The following is a 23642-nucleotide window of genomic DNA, read 5'->3' as shown; positions in this document are numbered from 1 at the left end:
AGTTAAAGGTAAGGAAAACAATGGCAAAAAAAAAAAAAAAAAAAAAAAAAAAAAGGAAAAGAATAAGAGTATAAGACAGATTTTTGACACTTCGTGGGTTTTTTAACTCTGTCCAGAGATTAGAAATTTCAGGATTTAGAAGTGGTTACAAAAATGGGATTATTTGTGCATATGAGTGCTGTAGATAAATAAAATAAAGAAACCAAACCCAAAGAAAAAGAGCAGAAAGTAAAGGATGCAGTCAATTCTAACCAAGTTAGACTGTGAAAACAAATTGAAAAGAACCCTAATGCCCAAGACACATCATAGTAAACCATCCATCAGTTATGCACTTTCAATCTCTTTCTCAATTTCATAGGTGTAGAAATTGTCCTGTCATATAGTCATACTGTGTCAACATAAAAATTAAATCAAACTCAACAGTAATATCCCAGTTTGATTCATCAGGGCTATTCTATTAACATTTTGGGGGGTTTTATTTTTCTATTAGGAGTTAAGATTCCTTTATTTTTATTTAGGAGTTAACACTAGGGAAGTGTAAATATTTTTGGGGTTTTTTTCCATCTCTGCAAATAAGAATTGAGATTTGATTGAATTTTAATATTTACAATATCCTTCTGAAGTTTTGGGGTTTTTTTCCAGTCCACTCTGTGATGCTGATGATAGTATTTGCAAGAATACTGAAGACAATTAACTACTCGCTTGTTGAGTTTTTTCCAATTAAATACTGCATGTTTTAAAGAAGCGCTGTGATCCCACAGACAGGAAAAGAAACTAAAACTCTACCTGATGGAGCACCAGAGCCAGTTAGTGCATGCTGATCAGCTTGTGTCATCTTGTGATGGAGTTTGTATGTGCCTCATTTCCTTCCATGCCTTCTTTTTATGGCATGGAAAATAGATCAAACCTATCATGATTACTATGGACAATTATTGCCATAATTATTATTGTGGACAACATGAAGAGCGTAGACAAATTCTGTGGCCTCGAAGAAGTCCTTTCTCTCTTTATGTGTACTGTGTGCTAGGATGCTCAATAACTATCACTGCAAAAAAAAATTGGTTTTAAAAAAACATTAAAAAGTAAAATGTCCTGTTAGATTTATGTTTTGATACTAATTTCCTGTGTTCACTTTGCTTTTGAGAGACCAAATATTCATACCAATTCCGTCTCACATAAGCCTTTTACTATGCAAAATACTTTTACATTCTTGATGATCACTTTACTGAGAGTGAGCAAGTAATTTTTATGTTGGTGTTAGTAAATGTTTATGACAGTTTTGCATGACTGCTTCATACAACATACTGTTTCTGCCTTTTCTGTCATTAGAGGGTTTCAGAGAAATTTGGTCAGCAACAATTTCTTTGACAGTAATAGCAGGAAAACAGGATAATACTAACAGGTCATATTATAGGAAACCTGTCAAAGTAAGATTTCAGGTCAGGAAAAAAAAAAAAAGGCTAGTGGCAGTTCCTGGAACAGACTGGCATAACCTTCATATCAAAATGGATTGTTTAGCATCACAGTAGATTATTGCACTGAAAGATGGAACACACCCTTCTATATACATCCAATATCAAGCTTATACTAGAGAAGTGAATGAGAATAGCTTCAAGAGAAGTTCCCAGGGTCTTTGTGAAGGAAAGCAAGTCCAAAAAAAGTGAGACTTTTCTATACATAGCCTCAAATTCAGTGATTTTAATCCAAGTAAACTTCTAGTTATGTTTCTCCTTCAAAAACCAGCAAAATCAGGCTTCTCTGCTGAGGATGCCCACAAGAGTGAGATTTCCAGATCTGCAGATTTGTGAGGTTTTTTAGAAACTGTAAGACTTAACCAACCAATTTAAAACATAAAAATCTAAGTATAGAACTGTGGTTTCTTTCCTGATAGGAAGATGTTACATTGAGAACACAGAAGACATGGATGTAAAATTGGAAGAAAGAGATTTTTAAGCTCTGTCTCACTAAGATATTGTCCTGCAGCTATGTCAAGAATTGATTTCTTCCAGGGCTATCAGTTCAGTTATCTCAGGAAATTGTTTGTCTTATTTTATTATACTTCTATGGTAGCATCATCCAAAGACTGTGATACACTCCTTAAAAATTGTCTTTAAAAGATTGTGGTGAGTTGACGTTGGCCAGCAGCCAAACTCCCACCTTGCCTTTCTCTCCCCTCTCCTATGACACCAGGAAAAAATAGAAAAAGAAGACTGGCCCTATATTTCCTTCAGTATTGTCTGGAGCCAGCTGAATGATGCTTTCACCATTGGAAAGTTAAAGCACGTTTTATTCCATATGAACATTATCTCCTTGATGCCTATTTTGAACCTTGTACATAATGATGGTCTACTTCTATTTGTCATATCTTACTTTGTTTCTAATATGAAAAAAATTGACAAGTTCCATGTTTATGTTGGGTTGCTTACACTGACCCCAGGAGTTTTTACAATGTCTAAAATCAATACAATACAAAATGAGCATTAATAACAATTTTTAATAGGTTACATATCTTTATTGGGTAAAAAAAATTAAACTCTCACTGAAAACAGACATTAGACAAGATCTAAGAAGAGAGTCCCATAAACCAAAAACCTTGAATAGAAGATATTTTATCTTTCATTTTTGTAAAAATTAGTGTCTGTTAAATTATCCTGTGAAAGAATAGATTTTGGAAAGCCAAAGATAGAATCTTACTGAGTTCCAAAAGAAACCAGTTCACAAAAGAAAATCATATGGAATAAAATGCATAAATTCAAGATAAAAGAAATTTTAAAAAATTGTTGTGCTTTTAAATATTAGTTGTAGACTCTGCATGTCAATGAAATAGAAGTTATTTACTAGAAAAGAAAATAGGAGAAAGAGAAGAAAAAAGGAAGTAAGAGAAGCATTGCAAGAAAACCAGAAAATACATTTCTTAATATTAATTTCCTTTTGGTGAGAATGAAAATATTTAAAGTTTCTGCACAACACAATAATTAAGCTGTAATATATCAAGCCTGACCATATATTTTAGCATCAAAATGCAACTTGTAACACAATAGAGGGAGTTAATTATTAGATTACTGTTACAGTGCGCTCTGGGCTATACTTTTCCCCCTTTCAGGGACCCCTGTGATTGGAATCAGATAAACAGGGTCCCTTCCTTCCTGCTCCCCTGGGGTTGGCAGAGAGCCAGAAAGCCCTCCCTGTCCAGAGCCTAGATAAGGCCATGACCCTTCCTGTTCGGTCTCTTTTCCCCTCCATCTCATGGATTTAACAAGCTTGGAGAACCACATCGGGAACTGGAGCCTCTTTTGTACCTGTGCCCATCTCCTGACGTACCTTCCCTCAAGGCCCCGTATATCTGGGCTGGCCTGGCAATTCAGGGGGCTGAGAGGGTAGGCTCGTCAGATTACAATGTAGTTTTTGAGCAAAAATGTGAAAGCTTAAAAAAACCAACAAAACTCCCAAAGTAACAATAATAATAATAATTATATTTATAATAATCACTAGTCAAGGGATTTTAAATTGGAAAACACATGACCCAGAAGAAGCTATGACATTATATAAAACCTTAAATAGAGAATGCTTACTCTTAAGAATTCAATTTCTTCTCCTATCACAAGAACATATAGACAATGATCAAAATTACTGGTTGGTAGGTGAAGAACAACTGGAGGAGCATTTTCATATATTTCACCACAGAATTTTGGGGCTCCTCCAAAATTATTCAAGGGTGGAAAATATTATCTGTTGAACAAAGTGTAAAGACGGTTAAAGATTATTTTTTTTTCAGAGGTGTCATGTACAATGAGATACCAAGTGGGTATGCAAGTAGAGTTATTTTAAATGCTTAAGCAACAGTATGGCAGTGCTGAGAGATATAAATGAGGCAAGAATTTCAGTGAGACCCTTTGTTCCTCATCATATATTTTTCCACACTTCAATATTATTCTTGAAATGACTATGGAAGTAACAATCGGCATAAAATTCCTGTTCAAATCTAGCAAGAATTTGCGAATTTCTTATCTTTCTTACAGCTACCTACCTACCTAATAGAGAAATACTGCAGAATCAGTAGAAGAGGCTGAATTCCTGCATGTAACATAGAGTACAGCTCTGTCAGGCTATGCAGATTTTTTTAGGAACAGTTCCATGTCAGTTAATCCCATGAACAATATTAAAGAAAGACACACATTTTTGAGAAAGCAGAAGAGTCAACAGTACAAATAACAGAACGAAAAAAACAGAGGGCTAATCAAGGAAAAAGACTCAGAGTATCTGACCTTTTCTTATTAGGTCCTGTCTTTTATCTCTGTGGTTTTTATAAACTCGCACATACTTCAACTCTGAAAGCTAATGGGCCACATTCAAGTAAAAATGTTAGGGATTTAAAATAAAAAAAATAGTCAAGTCTCTTTTTTTTTGCAATTTTAATCTTCAAGACTCCATCTTATACCAAATTTGATTACATATTTTACAAGAATATTGTGTGCAGATGCAATTTATTTTGGGCTTTATAATAATTGACAATCTATCAACATCTCATACATTAAAATAATGAGAGAGAAAGTATTTCAGTTATGAGTGGTTCTTTCCCACAGTTTTTAGTGAATGTCAATATAAGATGTGATCAGTTCACAGAAATGCAATGCACATTGATATTAGTCTCTGGGCTGTGCCTCTTTGAAAAGAAGCAGAAACCAAGAAAACAGGCTTTAGGGGTCATATTACATTTTAAGGAGGGAGGGAAGGAGGGAGGGAAGAAGGGAGGCAGGGAGGGAGGGGGGAAGGAAGGAAGGAAGGAAGGAAGGAAGGAAGGAAGGAAGGAAGGAAGGAAGGAAGGAAGGAAGGAAGGAAGGAAGGAAGGAAGGAAGGAAGGAAGGAAGGAAGGAAGGAAGGAAGGAAGGAAGGAAGGAAGGAAGGAAGGAAGGAAGGAAGGAAGGAAGGAAGGAAGGAAGGAAGGAAGGAAGGAAGGAAGGAAGGAAGGAAGGAAGGAAGGAAGGAAGGAAGGAAGGAAGGAAGGAAGGAAGGAAGGAAGGAAGGAAGGAAGGAAGGAAGGAAGGAAGGAAGGAAGGAAGGAAGGAAGGAAGGAAGGAAGGAAGGAAGGAAGGAAGGAAGGAAGGAAGGAAGGAAGGAAGGAAGTGCGGAAGGAAGGAAGTTGCGGAAGGAAGGAAGTTGCGGAAGGAAGGAAGTTGCGGAAGGAAGGAAGTTGCGGGAAGGAAGGAAGTTGCGGAAGGAAGGAAGTTGCGGAAGGAAGGAAGGAAGGAAGGAAGGAGGAAGGAAGGAAGGAAGGAAGGAAGGAAGGAAGGAAGGAAGGAAGGAAGGAAGGAAGGAAGGAAGGAAGGAAGGAAGGGAAGGAAGGAAGGAAGGAAAAGGTTATTTTTAGAAATGATCCAGTGCTTAACAGGGAAAAAGAAATGCTCCAAACAAGGTGACAGTATTAAACCAAAATAGGGGTGCATAGAAAACAGCAGTGTATTTAAGACTGGGAGATGTATATTGACACTTTAGACTGCTGTTTTCCTCCACAAACCAAACACAAATACAGTTTAGATTTCTAGTTGTGTGCTCCCCCCTTCCCCCCTTAAACCATAGCCACCAGCACTGTGACAGCTTCATCCAGATTTGTGGGTGGATGGCAACATGGTAGCCAAGGGCTGTCTGAAACAGTGACCCAGAAATGTTTCTGGCATGCAAATATGACTGTGAGTCAATTATTTTACTCTATACATAGTGGGCAATCCAGGGCCCATTGAGCTCTCCTGCTTGAATGAAGGATTTCCCCTCTAATAGTAACAAAGTTACTACTTGATGACTGGAGATTCCTTGGCACAAGAGGCTCTTGGTAAGTGATTAATAGCATGTTAAGCTTTGAAATCTTGGCTAAGTCATATAAAGGATTGGTTGAGCACATATAATCCTTTAGCCATAAAACATTAATCAAGTCTGGGAGCAGGATTGGTTGCAGCTGCACTTAAGAGTCATCTCTGAAAAGGGGGACCTTTCTGAACCTGTGATTCAGTGGCAAGGTCTGCCTGATAAACTTTGTCTGACCTTGTCCCCTGTGCAGTTAGTAATGAGGTCTACTTTGCCATTGAATCTTGTTAAATCACTGCTGGATTTAGCATTGAATTTTCTTTGTTCACTGATTTATATCAGTGAAGGGTATTGTTGCTTCTCTATTTTAAGGTGAAGTCCATCACACCCTTCATTACAACTCACTCCTGAATTTGGCCATTCAGGGGAAGTAAATAACATAGAAGTGTCTAAACTCACATAAAATTTCACTGGTGGCTCCACAAGCAGGGCTCAGTAATTGGTATAATACCAAAGTGACCCTCTCACATCACTTACTGAAATATACAGCTGAGATCCTTGATGTCCCTGGGGACTATTTGCTCTTCAATTTTCCTTAGTCAGTTGTTATAAATGACAGGAAGATTAGTTATGCAAGCAGTATGGTTTGGTAGATTAAAATGGATTGCAGCCTGGATTTAGAAGTCACAAATTCTTGAGTCCTAGCTGATTTTTATTGAGAAAAATCCCAGCAGAATTTGAAAGAATGCACTTGCACAGGATTTCCTAAAATGTATGAGTATGAGAATTTATAATCTTTTTGTTGAACTTCGGGAAAAGTGTACAAAACTTATAACAGTAACATTGTTGTAAAGTTTAGAAGGTGATTATTTTGTGTTAAATTATACCGGAACTTAACCTAGTGGAGTTAAACACCCATATTATCAGATTACTTGGTTACAAAATCCATTGAAGCCAAAAAGAGCATTGTGATTGCATTTCAAGATAGGCCTATTATGTGTCTCTCTGATAGGGAGATTTATCATACTTGAATTTTATTAGAATGCTTATTAGCACCCATAATGCATATGCAATTCTTAAACATTAAATTTAGTGTTTTTTCTCAGTATGCTGAACTATTCATTATCATTGTTCTAGCAGATGATCATCTTTCACTATTTTTCATGTACTCATATTTCAAATTACTAATGCTGTCCTATCATAGATAGCAGCACTTGGATTCCTCCCTTTTTAGAATTTTCCTGATAGAGGGAGGTCATCTTGGTTGCCTAAACTAAATTCTCCAATCAACAAAGAAATATGTAGGGTGCCCTGAGTAAAAGTTGTTTCTTTCCAGCATTTCAACCTGGTATTATAAAAGGATCAGAAATTACTATAATTCCTGAAATTATTTCAAAAGTGTATTTCTTAAAGCTAGATTGAGAATTTTGCCAAGGCACTGACAGCTGAGCACGTAGAAGTTAGCCACATATAGTTTGCATGGGAAAATCAACTATTGCCTTTTTCCTGGTAGTGATGTCATGTAACCTACTTTAATCTCTAGAAGTTAAGTCTTCTAATGGCTGAAGGCCATTAGGATTTAACAATGATTTACATCCCTTCAGCAGTAATTACATTAGGTTTTAACATCCTGAGCTTATGTTACAATTCACTGCTTCGTTTCTCATGGTTTTGCTATCCTGAACATCAGCCAAAGGTACTTCACTCATAGAATGGTCAGTCACTGGAACAGACTCCCTCAGGAAGTGGTCATGGTGCCAAGACTATCAGAGGTTAAGGAGTGTCTGGACAATGCTCTTAGTCATATGGTTAACTTTTACATAGTCTTGCAAGGAGCAGAAAGTGTGACTTGATGATCCATGGGTCCTTTCCAACTTGAGACAATCTGATTCTGCAAAAGCTATGAAATTTTCAACATTTGTGAGTCTTAAAAAAGTTCTTAATGCAAATCCATACAGGCTAACCAGAAACAGAAAAAAAGGTCAACCCCCCCCCCCCCCCCCCCCAAAAAAAAAAAAAGAGCAGATTAAAGGCTCTTGTTACACACTTCCTCAATACAGTTTTGTAATTTATAAAATGAGCAATTTTCTTGTTACTGTCTGTAAGTTTCTGTCTCCAATCTTGCAGGCTTTCTTATCCTATGCTGACTAAGACTGATAGGAGAATTAAGCGGAGGGGACATTAGAACACATGTAGGGTAGCCTAAGGCTGGAAAAAGTAAACTTGTAATTCTTTAATTTGGATGGAAATGACACCTCAGCTAAGCCAGGAGCAAAACTTACTTGATAAATGGGAATTGAACAAGCAGTTAGGTTTTTGTATTTGTAATACACAATGGATGTTTACAAAAAGTGCCAGGGACTTTTCTTTAGTATTTTTTTCATGTTGTGGTTTCTACTAAAGGCTTTGCAAGTCTTCACCATGATTCATTTTAAATACATTTTTTAAAAGGCCATATTGAAGAGGTCATACTTTTGCATTCTGAACATACTTTATTTTGTGTTTGACAGTGCAAATGCATGCTATGGGCAATGATAGATACATCTTGCATTTCTGCAAGAGAAAATCCTTTTGTTTAAATCAGTAGGGCAAATTCATTCTTCCATCTGACATGTTTGCACAGGGGATGAATTTAACTTTGGTGTTTTGCACATAAAACATAGCTGAAAATTAGGAATTGCTACTTACTATTCAGTATCTAAAAACCAGAATATTTTAATGTGATTTTGATTCATGTATTTTTTTTCAGCTTGTATGATCCAGAGCTTTAAAAAAGGTAGTAATATTAAAAATGAAATGTAGGGTTGTATGATTCCATTTTAACAGTATAGTAAACAGTTGGTTGCATAAAAAATTGAGAAGGGATCAATAAAAATGAAAACAGCTGAATGGCACTCATTTAATTTATTTGCTCTATGAATATGAAGGGAATCCAGTAACTATTCTTCGCTTCAAGAATGTAAACACTAGAAAAAAGACAGCATGATATGACTTTACAGGTGTGTTTTTTGGTGGAAAATTGGATATTCTGTTGAGTGATTGAACTATACATCTATGTCATTTATTTTTTGTATAGCTTCTTATATTAATTGCATGTTTGGTTCATTTTGGGAACACAATTATGTTTCCCATTTTTTTCCACTGAATGTGTTATCGATTCACACCTAGATTTTTCTACTTTTATTCACACTATTTAGTAGAACCTTGCTTTGTTCTCTTTTTGGAAACAGCCAGTCAGTTGTCAAAATAAAATTGTTCTCAGTAATGTTGGCAGGGCTAAGAAGACTGAGACATATTCTACACTCATGCATTGCCTTTCTTTTAACACTCAGTTTTATCACAATTCAAGTGTTGACTAAATAACACCTTGTAGGACATTAGATAAATTAATTTTAAATTATAATTATAATTTAAATTTATAATTTATATTTTAATTTAAATTCATAATTTTTAATAAAAATGAGATCTCAGGGTTTCAAAAAGTTATACTTTGTCATTGGAGGAATTGGCTGAAATAGCTGTTCTATTGCAGTTGGTGTGATGGGCTCAAAATTTCTACCTTAAGCTGTAGTGTGAATAAAATGTGTGCAGGTGCTTTACAATGAAAACAGGCAAAGCAAAGTTAGAGGAAAGAGTAGCTCAATCTCTCATTATTTCTTGCAGGTTTTTGTGTTTCCAATCGATGTATGTAAGCCTGTAATTCTTTCATATACTCTTTAATCATACACAGCTACTCCTGTGAGGTAGAGACATAGAACAACTCATTTACTCAGACCTACAAAGAGATTAGTGGCCTTACTCTTTTTATGTATTTAAATCCTTTCTGTGCAACTGCACCTGAAAGACTTGCTTAAAGTCATAGAGGAAATCAAAGCTGGAAACTGATTCTGCATTTACCGAGTTAGTTCCACGACCTTTGAAAAGGACTTCCCTTTTCCTCTGATCTGTAGACTAATCTCCAGCTGAGAGAACCACCTATATTTGCATCACACGAGGCTAAAGATCAAAGCATTAAACACTTGCTTCTCATTCAGAGCTATGTTAACAGAATTCAAGTGCCTAGTTAAAGCAATTCAAATGGGTTGCTAATATTGTTGGCTATAATTTTGTCTCTTAACTTGAATAAATAGCCATGGACACTTTGCTGAAGCAGTGACCAGTAGTAAGTGGTCTTTTATACCATATACTAGTATGTGGATTGCCACTTGTTCTTAAAATCTGTCTCTGCCTCCAGAAATTTTACATTCAAGTTTGGTCACAGCCAGTGAGGTGGCACTACAGACTGCTCTAGTACTCCCTAGGATTAGAACAAAATTAGAACTGATGAAGGTGTGTCTTTGTTGTGACCATAAATACTGTGCATGTGCACCCTATGATGGCATAAATATCCCCAGTCTTATTTAAATTATATTTCTTTCAAACCACACCTCAGAAGCAACCATGAGAGTCTGTGACTGAAAATATGAAAGAATGAATTTCCACATCACCTGCATAAAACAAAAAAAAAATCCTTATGTATCTTGCAGTTCTTTTTCTGTATTCGATGAAATGTTAGATGATTACTGCACCTCTGCTACACAGGAAGTACAACCCTTATGAAAGTTTGGAGTGCTACTTCTAGTATGGTCCTTAATGCAGATGGTGAGGACATCATATATATTTCTTTTTTATTCATTAGAATTAAAACAAAAATGGTCACATAAGCCACAGATAATCAGAGAAGCATATTAGATGCCATAATTTCTCATTAAGCAAGTCCATATGGCTCCAATTTTATTTTGCTTTTCTTCCAAAAAATAATTGTGACTAGGAATTTGTTCCTCCATTAGTGTCATTTGTTAATTCATATGGCTTCACACAGTGAACTGGACAAGTGTCAGATTTCTGTTTTTCAAAAACTGTGTCCCAGATTTCTTTAATGAAACACCTCAAAAATCTTCTTTTTCTCCTTGCTAATAGAAGGTTCTATGCTAATTGAAAACAGATTGCTCATAGACACTTAGGGGTATATCACAATCGATTTTAAGGTATGGGCAATTTAGAAGATAACAGTTAATAGACTAGGTTGGGTTTTTTTTTTTTTTTTTGATTTTCAATATAATCTTACATGTGGTGACAATCTGTATAACCTCTGATAAGGACTGGTAAGCAGCTGGGGTGAAATCCTGTGTCTTTTGAAGTCAAAGGCGAAATTCCCACTAAGTTAAGAGAAACCATAACCTCAGTCTCAGTTTTCATCTCTGTTGCCTTTAAATATACAGAAGTTTTTCTGCTTGCTAAATAAACTTTGCACAGAGTATAACAAATAGACTGCTAAGTTATGTGAGATTTTGGAATGTGAAACAATGGCCACTCTTTCATGATGAATATGTATGTAAACTATTCCTTTAGCTTTTCTTAAAATGTTACGTGTGAGAAGATGGCTGCAGAGGTAGCTTGCACATCTTATCCAGTTTTTATGAGCTAGACACTATCCCAGTGGCAGTTGTTATTTTATTTTCCTCTTTCTGTGTTATTTCCACTTCAAATGTTTAGCAGCTGCAAATGGCCTACTCAGGGAAGCGACAGAGAGGATGAAAGATAGCAGTGGAGAAGGCCAGTGGTAAGTGTTACATACTTCCATTTTGATGGATGCAAAGAACACCTTTCATTGATCTTTGTACTGGGTGAAAGGATGCTTTTAATTTTGCCCTTGAAGCATTGATCAAGCATTTTTGTTAATATACTGTCGTCAAGCTTTGCAGAGATGCAGAGTTTGTATCAACTCAAAGAACTTTTGGATGGTAATGACACAATTTTTCATTTCATATAGTTTTTTGCATTTTTCAGGTGAGAATTATAGATGTGTTTTATAAGACTGCATTTAATTTCTGTTTCTGCTCATGTAAAGCTAATAATTCTACACTTCATAAAATATTGTACTGAATTGAATTGAACACCTAGTGATCTGCCTCAGATTAGTATTGCACAAAAGTTTGTCCATATGTCTTTAAATGTTATCCTTGTCTCAAACTCAGTTTGTTGACATGTAAATTTTATTGCTCTTTACCTTTTCTTTCTTCAGAAATAAATGAACTTGACTTTCTGCAACATTTTTAGAAAATGTGCTTTCAGTAAGATGTGGTAAAAAATAAAAATGCTCTTAGCGATGCTTTACTGTTATTTCTTTTTGTAAAAAACTTATTTTATTATAATAAGTGAACTATTTTCTTTTTTATTGTAAATGCTGCTGCTATTTCTATTGTTATTACTATCATTATTGAGGTGCAGATGAATAAAAGAGAGGATACTCCAAGTCTTTTTCCTGTGTGCAATTATTTGAGCATGGATTTTTGTGACTGCTTTCAAACAATCAGTATATCTTTTGTGTGATAACTCATCCTCATCACAGTTATGTTTAACCTCAAGGTAGAGACTGGAGGAATGAAGTCACAGCCATCATAAGAGAAAATAATGTTAAAAACAGCCTGAGGAATCCAATGAGATGCAACTTGGGGTCCTGAGGAGGTTGGCTGATGTAGTTTCTAGGTCATTCTCCCTGGCAGTCAGGTGAAATCACCAGTGACTGGATAAAAAGGAAAATCATACCCATCCTTAATAAGAAGGACCCTGGAACTACCAACCAGTCAACCTCCTCTAAGTGCCTGGCAATATCACAGAAGACATTTTCCTGGAAGATATGCCAAAAAGTATGAAAGGCAGGGAGGTGAATATACACAGCCAACATGGCTTCACAAAGGGCAAATCATACCTGAGCACCCCAGCAGCCTTGTATGGAAGGATGGGGTAGCTTAACCAGCAGTCAAGGGAAGAGCTATCGATGTAATCTACCTGGACTTCTGCAAGGCCTTTGATCCAGTTCCTTACAATGTCCTGGACACTAAATTGGAGAGAGAGGTTTTATGGACACATTCTTCGATATATAAGGGTTTTCCTAAATGTCCATGGCCAAAGTGTCTGTGTGTCAATGCCTTGATGTCCAAGAGCAAGCAAGTAGGAAAAGCACTTGGGGATCCTGGTGGATGAGCTGACAATGTGTGTCTGCAGGATAGAAAGCCAATCGCATCCTGTGTTGCATAAAAAGAAGCATTTCCAAAAGTTCATGGGACATGATTTTGCCCGTCTGCTCTGCTCTCATGAGACTCCACCTTGAATACTATGTCTATCCCAGGAAGGGCTTGGGCCTGTTGGAGTAGGTCCAGAGGAGTAGCACAAAAGTTTCAGGTTCCATTTAATACTACTTCTGTTGCAACAGAATGCAATCTGAATTCAGATACAAAAGTAATATGTGGTACTGAGAAAGGCCTGTGTCTTAATAAAAATTTTCTGAGAGACCCATTTGCATAATTGTTCTGTAAAATGTGTTTTACTTATTAAATCTGTAAAGAAACAGGGCACTGGATTTACTTCTTAGCTGCAAAGATTTTTTCAGGAATAAAACAATTTCTTAAAATAAGAATAGAGGAAAAAAAATTGGCAAAACATATTATCTTTCCAGTCACTGCCAATATGAGATAGATTGTGTTTGAGAAATTAAAAAGTGAAATACAATGAAGATCCACTCTCTGCATTCTTGGCTATGAAGTGTGCCTTTGTGCACTGCAGTCACATCCCTCTGGCATATTGGAATGGAGCCCCCAGTGGAGACAGAGCCAGAAGACATGTAAATCACAGGAAACAGACAACTTTGTAATTACCTTCTGAAAGTGATTATCTCAGATATTCAAAATCACTTGCTACTCCTGCTTCGTAATGAGAGCTGAACAGTGATATTTGAATAAATGAAAAAAGCCTCTCTGGAAAAACTGAAAAACATGTGAGAGCTCTCAGCAAGCTCTCAGCAAACTTCTGTGGGTGACAACAAAGAAGCCTACCTGGATTTTCAAAAGGCTTTTAACAAGGTCTCTCATCAAAGGGACGGATACTGTAGAATTTACCATGGCATAGTCTCCACATGAATTGAATAAAACTTCAGCTAATTAAATCATGTACCTAGCATCTTTCTTTTCTTACTATTTGTCTGAGGCAATTTATACCTGCATATTATTTCACATTGTAGGCACAGTATCCTGAAGTATCTTTAATTTCATCTGAAAAGTGAAAAAGAATACTTCAGGATATATTTTAGGAAACAGAGGTACATCTCCTCTTTCAGACTGAGTTTTCATTCACTTCAATAGTAAAAACTGTAAATCAGAAAGTTTGCTATGGTGAAGATTGCACTACAAGTTCGGAGATTTATATCTCTGTGAAATGCTAAAATATGTAGTCAAAAATAGCAAAGTGAGAAAAGCACAGAAGGTATGTTGTAGTGAAACTTTGCTCAGAGTGTGGGTGGTTCTGTAGAACAAGAAGATATAGTTGGGAGATCATTGTAAGAGTATTCCACAGTAGTGGGACTGAGGTGAAACCAGAATAATTCATGGCAGAAAGAACCCCAACCAGATATACTCTAAAGACTTATGGGAATAGTTCTATTGCATCTTGGGCAGATAATTAGACAGAAAGAGCTGTGGACAGGAATCCTCTATTGGAAGATTATTTGCATATTCTTCAGAAACAAATTACCAGAGCAATGCCTAGAAAGTGACTTTAGCCTCCAGTTGTTCACCAGCATAACTCTGCAGTGTTTATTTGCTTCCCATTGTAGCAGACTTTTGTTCAAATAAGATCCTTTAAAATTGTTCTAAATATTGAGAGTATCAATAAAAAAAAGTTTTCATTTTTTGTTCAAAAATTATTTAAAACCAATTTTATAAAACAAGCATATACATTTCTATTAAAATCATACCAGGAACTTTATTATCTCCTAATTGAGTTATAAATTAAAAACCTCTGACATTCACAAGAAGAAACATTTTAAACAGATAATAATCCAGCTAATATGAAAGGCATACTATTTTATATCAGCTTATGGTTTAGTCAAAGCTTCAATCACAATCTTAAAAATCTTTGCACTGATAAGAATTGGACCCAGATGAGAATTTAAATCAAAGTAGGATAATAACATCATAAAACCTTTTGCAAAAGAGTGAAAAGATCTTGCATAAAGACTTGTTGTATAAAACCTGCAAATCTTTGTTGCATCCAGAGTAGAGAGTGCGTTTGCTTGGCATGCATAAGGGTTCAGATATGTGGTGGTACTTTTGGCTTAGCTTTGACTATGACATCAGCATTATCTGTAGTCCTAAGACAGACACATATTGCATGATTGGTCTTTTTTTCATTATAAAGATATTAATATTTTTAATTGTATTTGACAGATAGAATATGTCATTTTTAGAACAAAGCTAAATATGTAGTAAGCATACATTTTCAATACCTAACAAGCCTAGTTCTTAACTTCAAAGAATGAAACATCCAGAGACTCACTTTATTAAAAATACAATAAATGAAAAGAAAGACCCTCTGAGATAACTCAAATGTCCATTGAAATTAAACTTCGGCACCTGATGTTCCATGAGTGAGAAAACAAAAATGTCAAGTCTGAATGATCCAAAGTCTTACTAGTAAATTCAGAATTAATAAGTCTTTTAATGCCTGAAAGTCCCTACTTTATTCCCTGCAGTAAGATGTTTGACTTACTGATGGGTGAAAGGAATCATATTACTTACTAAAGTTCTACAAAGTCTTACTCTTCTCTGTATCGCTACATCCTTATGAAGTAACAGAAAAAGATGTGACACTCTGACTTTGTCTTGTTGCTGTTGTTTGGGATGGTTTGGCTGGGTTTTTTTGCAATTTAATGCAAAATTAAAAAACTTGCAAGAGTTTTGGGACCATTGTTAAATAATACAATGGTACAAACTTAGTGGAGCTGTATATTTAGAAACCATAGTCTTGCTGATGAGTTCATGTGTTACATAAAGAACACACCTATCAATTTCTTTTTAATTATTAAAAATGTATTTTTAAAATAAATTGGTATTATAAATATAAAATCAGTACTGGCAACAGTATTTGTGAAACAGTCAAGAAAGAAATTACTATTTGAGAGAAAAAAATCTAATTGCAAAAGAGTAACAGTGTTTGAAATAAACATTGTATACATGAAACCACCTTGGAAGAAATATTTGTTTTTAAGTATGTTGAAATATCAGTGAGAAAAAGGACTTCTTTGCAACAAAGGTAGGATAAAAGCCTGTTCATCTCTGTGTTAGGTTGCAATAGGCTGCAATATACAATGAAGAGGTAAAAATATTTTGACACATAAAACGGTGTCATTCTTACTGATAATTTATGATTTAAAGGCTCCTGAAATCCTCAGTCCTTTGAGTTCCTCTAGAATAGATGCATGCAGTTCAGACATTTCTACAGTCTTTACCTGGCTTCCAGCTTCCCAGTCTTACCTGGGATGAAGCCCCTGTCTGGCCAGTTTGGTCTAGCTGTCCCATGCAGACCTCCCTGGGATCTCTGAGATCATCAAACCTTGGTGACTTGAAAATCTTCACCCACCACTGCAACAAGAGCACAACATGTCTTCCAATAACACACAGAAAACTGGCTGGCAGACTAGAAAGATTGTTTCCATAAATTATGTAGAGAAAATGAGATATGACCAGGACATCAGTTTTCCCAAAGCACAGCTATGGAATCGTTAATGGCTGTGAGTGGTAGAATTTTCAGTTATGCTCATCTTGTGAGAATAATAAAGTCCACTTAACAGCATGCTTCCTCTAAAGGCCATGCTCTGGAATTTTACTAGTACAAACAAAAAGAGAAATGTCACCTACTGAGTCACAAACACCAGCAGTGCCTGATGTTTTCCTAAAGCATCTTAATTTACCTGAAGCATAGAAGGGATTTATGCTCATTCATCTTGAGGAATACTGAAAGATATAATAACCATAATAGATCAGAAGATGGAAATAGTCCTTGTTATACTGATAAAGTATACTGGTTAAATTATTTTACAGAATTCAAAATAAGTAACAGTAACTCACACTCAAATGGCAGAATTTACTGGTTTTAGTATTTGCTTTATAGCGCATGTCACTTAAAAAATATATATGTCTTTTGAAACCTGATATTAGGAGTTGGTAGAAGTTATGCTGCTGTAGTAACACCACTTTTATTTAGACAAGCTGGAAGAGAAAAAAATTGTGCAGAGTATGCAAATTATTAATTTTATGCATGCTAGTTTCCTTCAGCAGGATTAAGCATTACTTTTATTGTTTTGCTGAACTTGACTAGAGGCAGCTTCTTACAGAGAGCATTATTTAGATATGTCAGAAATATTTGATAAATTTTATATGCCATATTCCTGTAAACATTTTAAGTAATATCTTTACTTCTGTTTACATGGCTCAAAGGTTTAATTAATACAAGAAAGTTAATCTGGATTTGCACATAAAGCTTGAATGTCAAGCAACAAGAAAATACTCATGTATTTACTTGCTTGTTTGCTTTACTTCTCCTTTTCTGTCTCTTGTTCATTTGTTCATGTTAAATTACTTATGGCCCAGATTTCTTGTTTGGTTTTTTGATTTTTTTTAATCACAAAAGTTTAGATATTATAATAGAAGTAATCACAAAGTAAAAGGTAGGATTTTTGAGTGCTGTACAGGGGGGTTTTAGGCCTTGTACAGAGGAGTCTGACTTTTGTACATGGGGGTCAGAAATTCTAAGATGGAGGGATTTGGGTGTGCCCTGTCCTCCTTCTTTCTCCTTCCTATCCTTCACGTTCTTGGTGATGTTGGCACTCACCGATTAGTTTAGAGTAGAAAGCTACTGTTCAATATAGGTGATAGGCATTGGGGAAAAACTATAAACATTTAACACATAATGTATGATATAAAAGATGGCACCAGCCCCTTGGGCGGGAGAGACGGAGAGAGACGCAGAGGGAGAAAGAGTCAGAGAAAATGCCAAGGAGTCTGTGTGCCTTGAGATAACATGCAATAAACTGCCTTGAGACCAGACAACTGAAGACTACTGAGTCTTTCTTTAAAGGCACGGGTTGGAGGAGAGACTTTACCACCACCCAGGGTCACCCCAACCTGGGGGTGATTCCAACAGAGATTGGGCAAGGTTATGACTTATCAAGAGTTTCAGTAATTTGTATAAAATCACCGTGGTCTGATGCCCCACTAAAGTCTAAGGACTCCCAAGTCAGTTCTCTGTGAGAATGTGATAAAATCCACCATAGGTCTATAGTATATATATATAAACTGTCTGGTATTTTGTATTGAAAAAAAGTTATGGCAAATACATTGCAATCAAAGAAGCCTCTCTGGAGATCTACAAATCGCCCATCTGATTAAGTCCTTATGTGAAAGATTTTGTCATAATACCAACAATGCTGTGACATAATGTAATACACATGCACTTTTCTAACCTTCTAGAAAGAAAAAAATATGTATAAAACTGTACTAGGTTTACAACTACATGTAAAAAACCACAAACTAAGATTACTTTGTAAAAATTATGAAGGCTTCTTTGACATGGGAAATAAAGAATCAAGGTTAAGAATGAATATGTTTTAACTCACAGACTGGTAAGTTTGTCAGCAAATAAGCCCTTTTAGATCCGTGTGTATAAATGAAGCCACAGGAGTGGCACAGGGAGTTCACCTTTTCTCCCATACTTACATGCCACCTTTTAATTCATACCAGGTAGGACAGTCATAGTGCAGTCTTGGGTCTAATTTCTGCCTTCTAGCATCACTGCTAAAACACATCATCATGACTAATGAACAGTGACCTACTGACCTGTAGAAACTGTGCTATTAATTACTCTAGGAAATGAATGGATATTATTTGTGGGAATGTATTGATAAGAAAAATTATCCCAATATTAGCCTTCTAAGCTATTAGCAATTTTTTTTCTGAAGGCTGTGATTTGCTGCTTTGGAATCAGAGAACAAATCTGCTGTAGGGAAAAGGAAAACAGATATTTTATGAACGTACTCTTAAGTCAGTGAATGCTGATAGTAAGGACACAAATTCTATTTGCATCCCCAGCAACAGAGGGTTTTTTACCAGCTTAAAAAAACACCAGGTAATTTCTTTATTTCATACTTTTAATGTCACTCACCCTTGTCATGGTCTGGTTTTGAAGGTTTCTAGGGTTTTTTTTGTGTGTGTTGTTTGGGTGATCCAGAAAAGAGCTGGTACTAATGTCAGTGGTGGAAAGACAGTAGGACTTTTCAGAAATAAAGAACAACACCTTAAACCTACATGCCTTAGTACATTCCTGTTTCTCTTCTCTGTACATCCTTGTCTGCAAGCGTCAAAACAACCCAGTCAAGTACGCAAGTTATTGCACATTTATGATATCCTGCCTCTTGAAGTTAGTTTTATTGCTTTTCTAAATACTTGTTTTCCATGAACGACAAAAAGATTTGCTTGTGACAATCCTGACATCCTCAGCACTTACTGTGTGCAAGTGATGGGTGATGCGGTGAATGAATCTGAATTGCAATGCTCTTCTTGACTGTTTGGCTCAGTTAAAGTAGAGAGCACTGAGCACATTTGCATTAAGCATAGTCTCTTTCAGAAGAAGAAATGAACACTTGGAATTTGAAGACTGTCAAAAGCATATTTTGTTGAAAGAAAAGCCTTTAAATTTTGGCATGTTTCACTAATGGCTTTTCCTGACAGAATTTCTTTCTGAGCATCCATTTTCTACTTTTTAATATCTTGTCTCTTGGACTTAAAATCTTGCATATTGTCATTTTCCCTGAAGAGAGAGATTTCAGCTACTGTTGGCTTTGTTGTTAAATTTTACACCTCAGTGATACTAAAATATCAAAGAAGACATTACATGGCCTTTTAGAAATGTAGATGGATGGATTCAGATCAGAGAAATTAATTTGGCCATAGAACTCATCTAACATATGCCATTATTTAATTTATGATAGTTCTATTAAATTCAAAATACAGAACAGAAATTGGTGTTAAACTTGAATTCCAGTTATGTGGCTTTTTTTGTTTGTTTGTTTGCTGGTTTGGGGCTTTTTTGCAGGTCACTGAAACATTTAAAAGATGCTGAGGTTTAAACCACTGGTGCCTATAGTTAATAGGAAAGACTTGAAAAGCAGAGGTGTGATGAACCACCAGTGCAAAGCACGAATAACTTGCTAATCCCCTTGATACAGGATATTACTCTAAACATGCCCAGTTTTGATTTATTGCAATATCTATGGCTTTTTTCTTTTCTATCCTTTTTGTGTATTTGTGTCTAGGATAAGTTTTATATTCACTGTTGTGGGCTACAGAGGGGAACAAGAAAAGGTATTGAAATAAATCTATTTGTCACAATGAAGCTATTGCCTTTGTGACCCTCTTCCTTCAGTGCTTTGTGACCAGGTTTTATAAATCAATTCAACAGCATAACACAAATGTAGACAATTACTGCTCTGATCATTTGACTGAAATGACAGAAATAAGGTTAACACTGGTAACATTAGATCTAGGGTCCAAGATCCTTAGTGCAGGTTTCCTGGAGAATTTGTTTTTCCAACTACAGAAGCACAGTAAACATCATCACTTGAAATTATTAAAATTCACATTTCAGCTTCCAAATGCATGCAGCAGAATGCTAAAGAGGCAATTAAGAAATCATTTATTTTATGTCTTACCTTTGAAGTATTAGGACATTAGCACAGATAAATGTTCTACTTTTAGGGAAGCACTTTGACTTCAATAAGTAATAGCATAAATAAAACAACTTGGAATTACCTTATATCTGACACCTTCATAAACACATGCTTGCCAATCCAACTTGTGTTTCTCTCCTAATATCTTCTAACAAAATATGATGTATTGATTTCTTTTGGAACAATGCCTAGTAATTTCACCTTTGACGAACTGACAACTTCCAAATGAAAACGTATTTCACTGCAGAAGTACACAGATCTTCACAGCAGGGAAATTGTAATTTAAGGCACACTATTTGTAAGGCAGCATTCTTCATATGAGTGAATGAAAATGCCACAGGCACAGTACATAGTTTTTTTGTGGTTCAGTTAGTGAAGGTAAGCTGACCTCTTCATTATGTGTTAAAGAACAATGTTTTGCAGACTTGTAAAATTCCTTGGTAAAGCAGAAGAGAATCGTTAAAAAGCGTAGCATTAGTAAAAACCAGTAGCTCTCTGGGCTTCACAAAAAAACAATTGCTGACACTTTGGATTTTTGCAATTTCTTATCAAATAAAGTTAGATTTTTTAGGTGTCAAGCAGGTTCCCTCACATGATGATTGCTGTATCTGAAACCTCAGAGAACCAGGGTAGATGTGTGAACAAGTGCTTAATGTGCAAGAAAGAGGGAGGACAGACAAGAAAAGGATTTTCATGGATTTTTTTTCTTGCCTTACAGTTCAGTGATTTGTAAATAGACTTGTGTCAACAGTTTCTTTCTTTTTAAAATTAATTACTTTTGTGTCTCTGACCACAGTCAAAGTAATTAAGCAATATGCTATTCTTTTGGATTCAAGATCCCAATATGAGGTAAAACAGATGTAAATCAACATATCTTTGATTAATATTTTGCCCTATATTGCTCCCACAAAGAAAGTCAGAAGCTTTCTGCCCTATGTTGCAAGCAGAGCACATGACCTGGCTCGCTTACCAGAGAGGACTCAGCAGACAAGACACATTAAGTAGTTCTTGAAATGCAATAGTATGTAAAGACATAGGTCATTACCTTGCAAAGAAAACTTGCTGCTCATTAAAACTTTCAGTAAGCTCTGTAATTTCAGAGGCAGTTTTGCCAAACTTTCAGTGACTTGAAAAAGAGCACCTTCCATAGTTTGAGAATTCATCTATTCAAAAGAGAACAAAATGGACGCAGAGGAGTAAGTATAGCATTTAGAATTATAGGTAGCTTCTCAGTATTTTGACCTTTATGTCTAGGTTTATGACAGGGAATTTTTATGTCTAAATTCTGTGCCATTTTGACAATGGCAAACTGTGGTTAATTTTAATATACTTTCTTTATGTCCAGTCACATCTCAATGTCAATGTTTGTTACTCAAAAGTTTGCTAAGGGCATATACCATATATATGGAACCAATGACTCATCACTCTTCTGAATTGTTACATGACAAAAGGAAAGCCCCAATATTAACACAGTTAAAATGATTAAACAAAAATTTGCCAGCCTGTCCTTTCCTCTGGTGTATATCCACATTCCACATGTTTTGACTGGCATTTTGTCTCTTTCATGAATGAGAGGCAGTATTCTGACAAGTTATAAGCATCCTCAGTATCTCCTTCTGAAATATATATATGAGGTTCAACATGATGTATTTTTTCTCCCTCTCTTGGCTCTGCTTTGGGCTATTTTTATATGTGTGGGAGTTTTTCAATGGGTTTTTTTGGTTCAGAGTTGCCTTCCACCCCCAGCTCCCTTCAAGGGCTGCCGTTTGTCACCTCCTGAGTCCCCAGCCCGGGCAGGCCTTCACCACACAGGGGATCATGGGACTTAAATTAGAAGAAGAGAGACCACTGCCACTCTTTGGCAGTTATTAGTGCTTTCTATTGGGCTACATAAGGCCACAACTACAGATTAATTAGTTTTATCAAGACTTTGTTTTGCCCTCCTGTAGAACAAAGTTCACATGTGAAATATAAAACTCTCCATACCATGAAATTCCACAAGAGATTTCTTGCTTTCGGAATTGTATTTTGGCAAACTGCAAAGCAAAGCAAATTGATATTTTGACAGATGTGCTCTTTTAATTAGCTGTTTCTTCACTTATTTTATACACTTTTACACCTAAAATTTCAATTTAGTTCATAAGCATGTAAAACTGTCCACGTAATAAGGAAATAACTCTCAGTCAGTTTTTCTGCCTACCACTTCAAAGTGTTGTCTAGACCCATATTTCAACCTTCTGAATGGTTCATTCAGTCATTTTATGCTTTAAATATCTGTATTTCCTATTCTTGACAAGTTTTTGAAAAACGGGTAGGAAAAGAAACATCTCAGCTAAATAAGGCAATCAAACACTCAGTTTGAGGATTTCAGAAATCAAAAGAATAAATATGGAAGTCAGTCAGTAGTTTCAGAAACAGTAGTCAGGAAAAAATCTTTGCTCTGCAATTGGTACCAAATGAATTTTAAAAAGCATTGTAAGCACACTACTCTTTGTGTCAGTCCAAATCTGTGTCTGTGCCGAAGTTTCTCTGCTGCTGTTTTTCAGAAAGCAGAATCCTGTGGATCCCAATTACTGCCCTTTTCTGTAGGCTAACATCACAGTAGCTGAAAATTTGGAGTCACCTACTTTATCTCTGAGTCTTGTCTTTGAACTACAATAATAAAGGCCAATTTCTGTCATTATTTCTTAACAAGTATCTGCAGAATGTAGGAAATTTTTGAAGATAAGTCAGTTTCCTGTAGAGTTAAACATAATTATTCAGCTGCAGAGACTATATTGTGAATAGAGATATATACACTTTTTCATTGGTGGAGCGTGGTGAGGAATGACTCAAACCCAAAGCCTACTAACCTCATACTGGTTTAACAAGTACTGTGGGTTTCCTACTGTTGCTTAAATTAATGAAAAGAAATTCAGGAAAAAATGTGTTGAAGACAGCAAAATATTGAATCTTGGTGGATCTTCATGTCCTAACCACATGGGTCCTTGCCAACATCTCAAAGACTAATAATCTTTCTCACAAATGTGCTTAAGCCACAGTAATTTAGTACTGCTATGCATCTGTAACTTTTAATTATCTGTTTAATCAGGCTGTGAATAAACTAAAGTAGGTTAATTTGAAAAATCCTATTTGGACGAAGTGCTTGCACTGTCTTTGAAACATAGCCAGCACCCAGTGAGATTATAGTAATGAGAAAAGATGGATTTTTTTTCTGGAATTTGTGCTATTAATTTCGATAACC

The sequence above is a fragment of the Vidua macroura genome, chromosome 1 (assembly GCF_024509145.1).
Source record: "Vidua macroura isolate BioBank_ID:100142 chromosome 1, ASM2450914v1, whole genome shotgun sequence".
Lineage (NCBI taxonomy): Eukaryota > Metazoa > Chordata > Aves > Passeriformes > Viduidae > Vidua > Vidua macroura.
The sequence above is the reverse complement of the archived record's forward strand: the minus strand, read 5'-3'. Positions refer to the sequence as shown.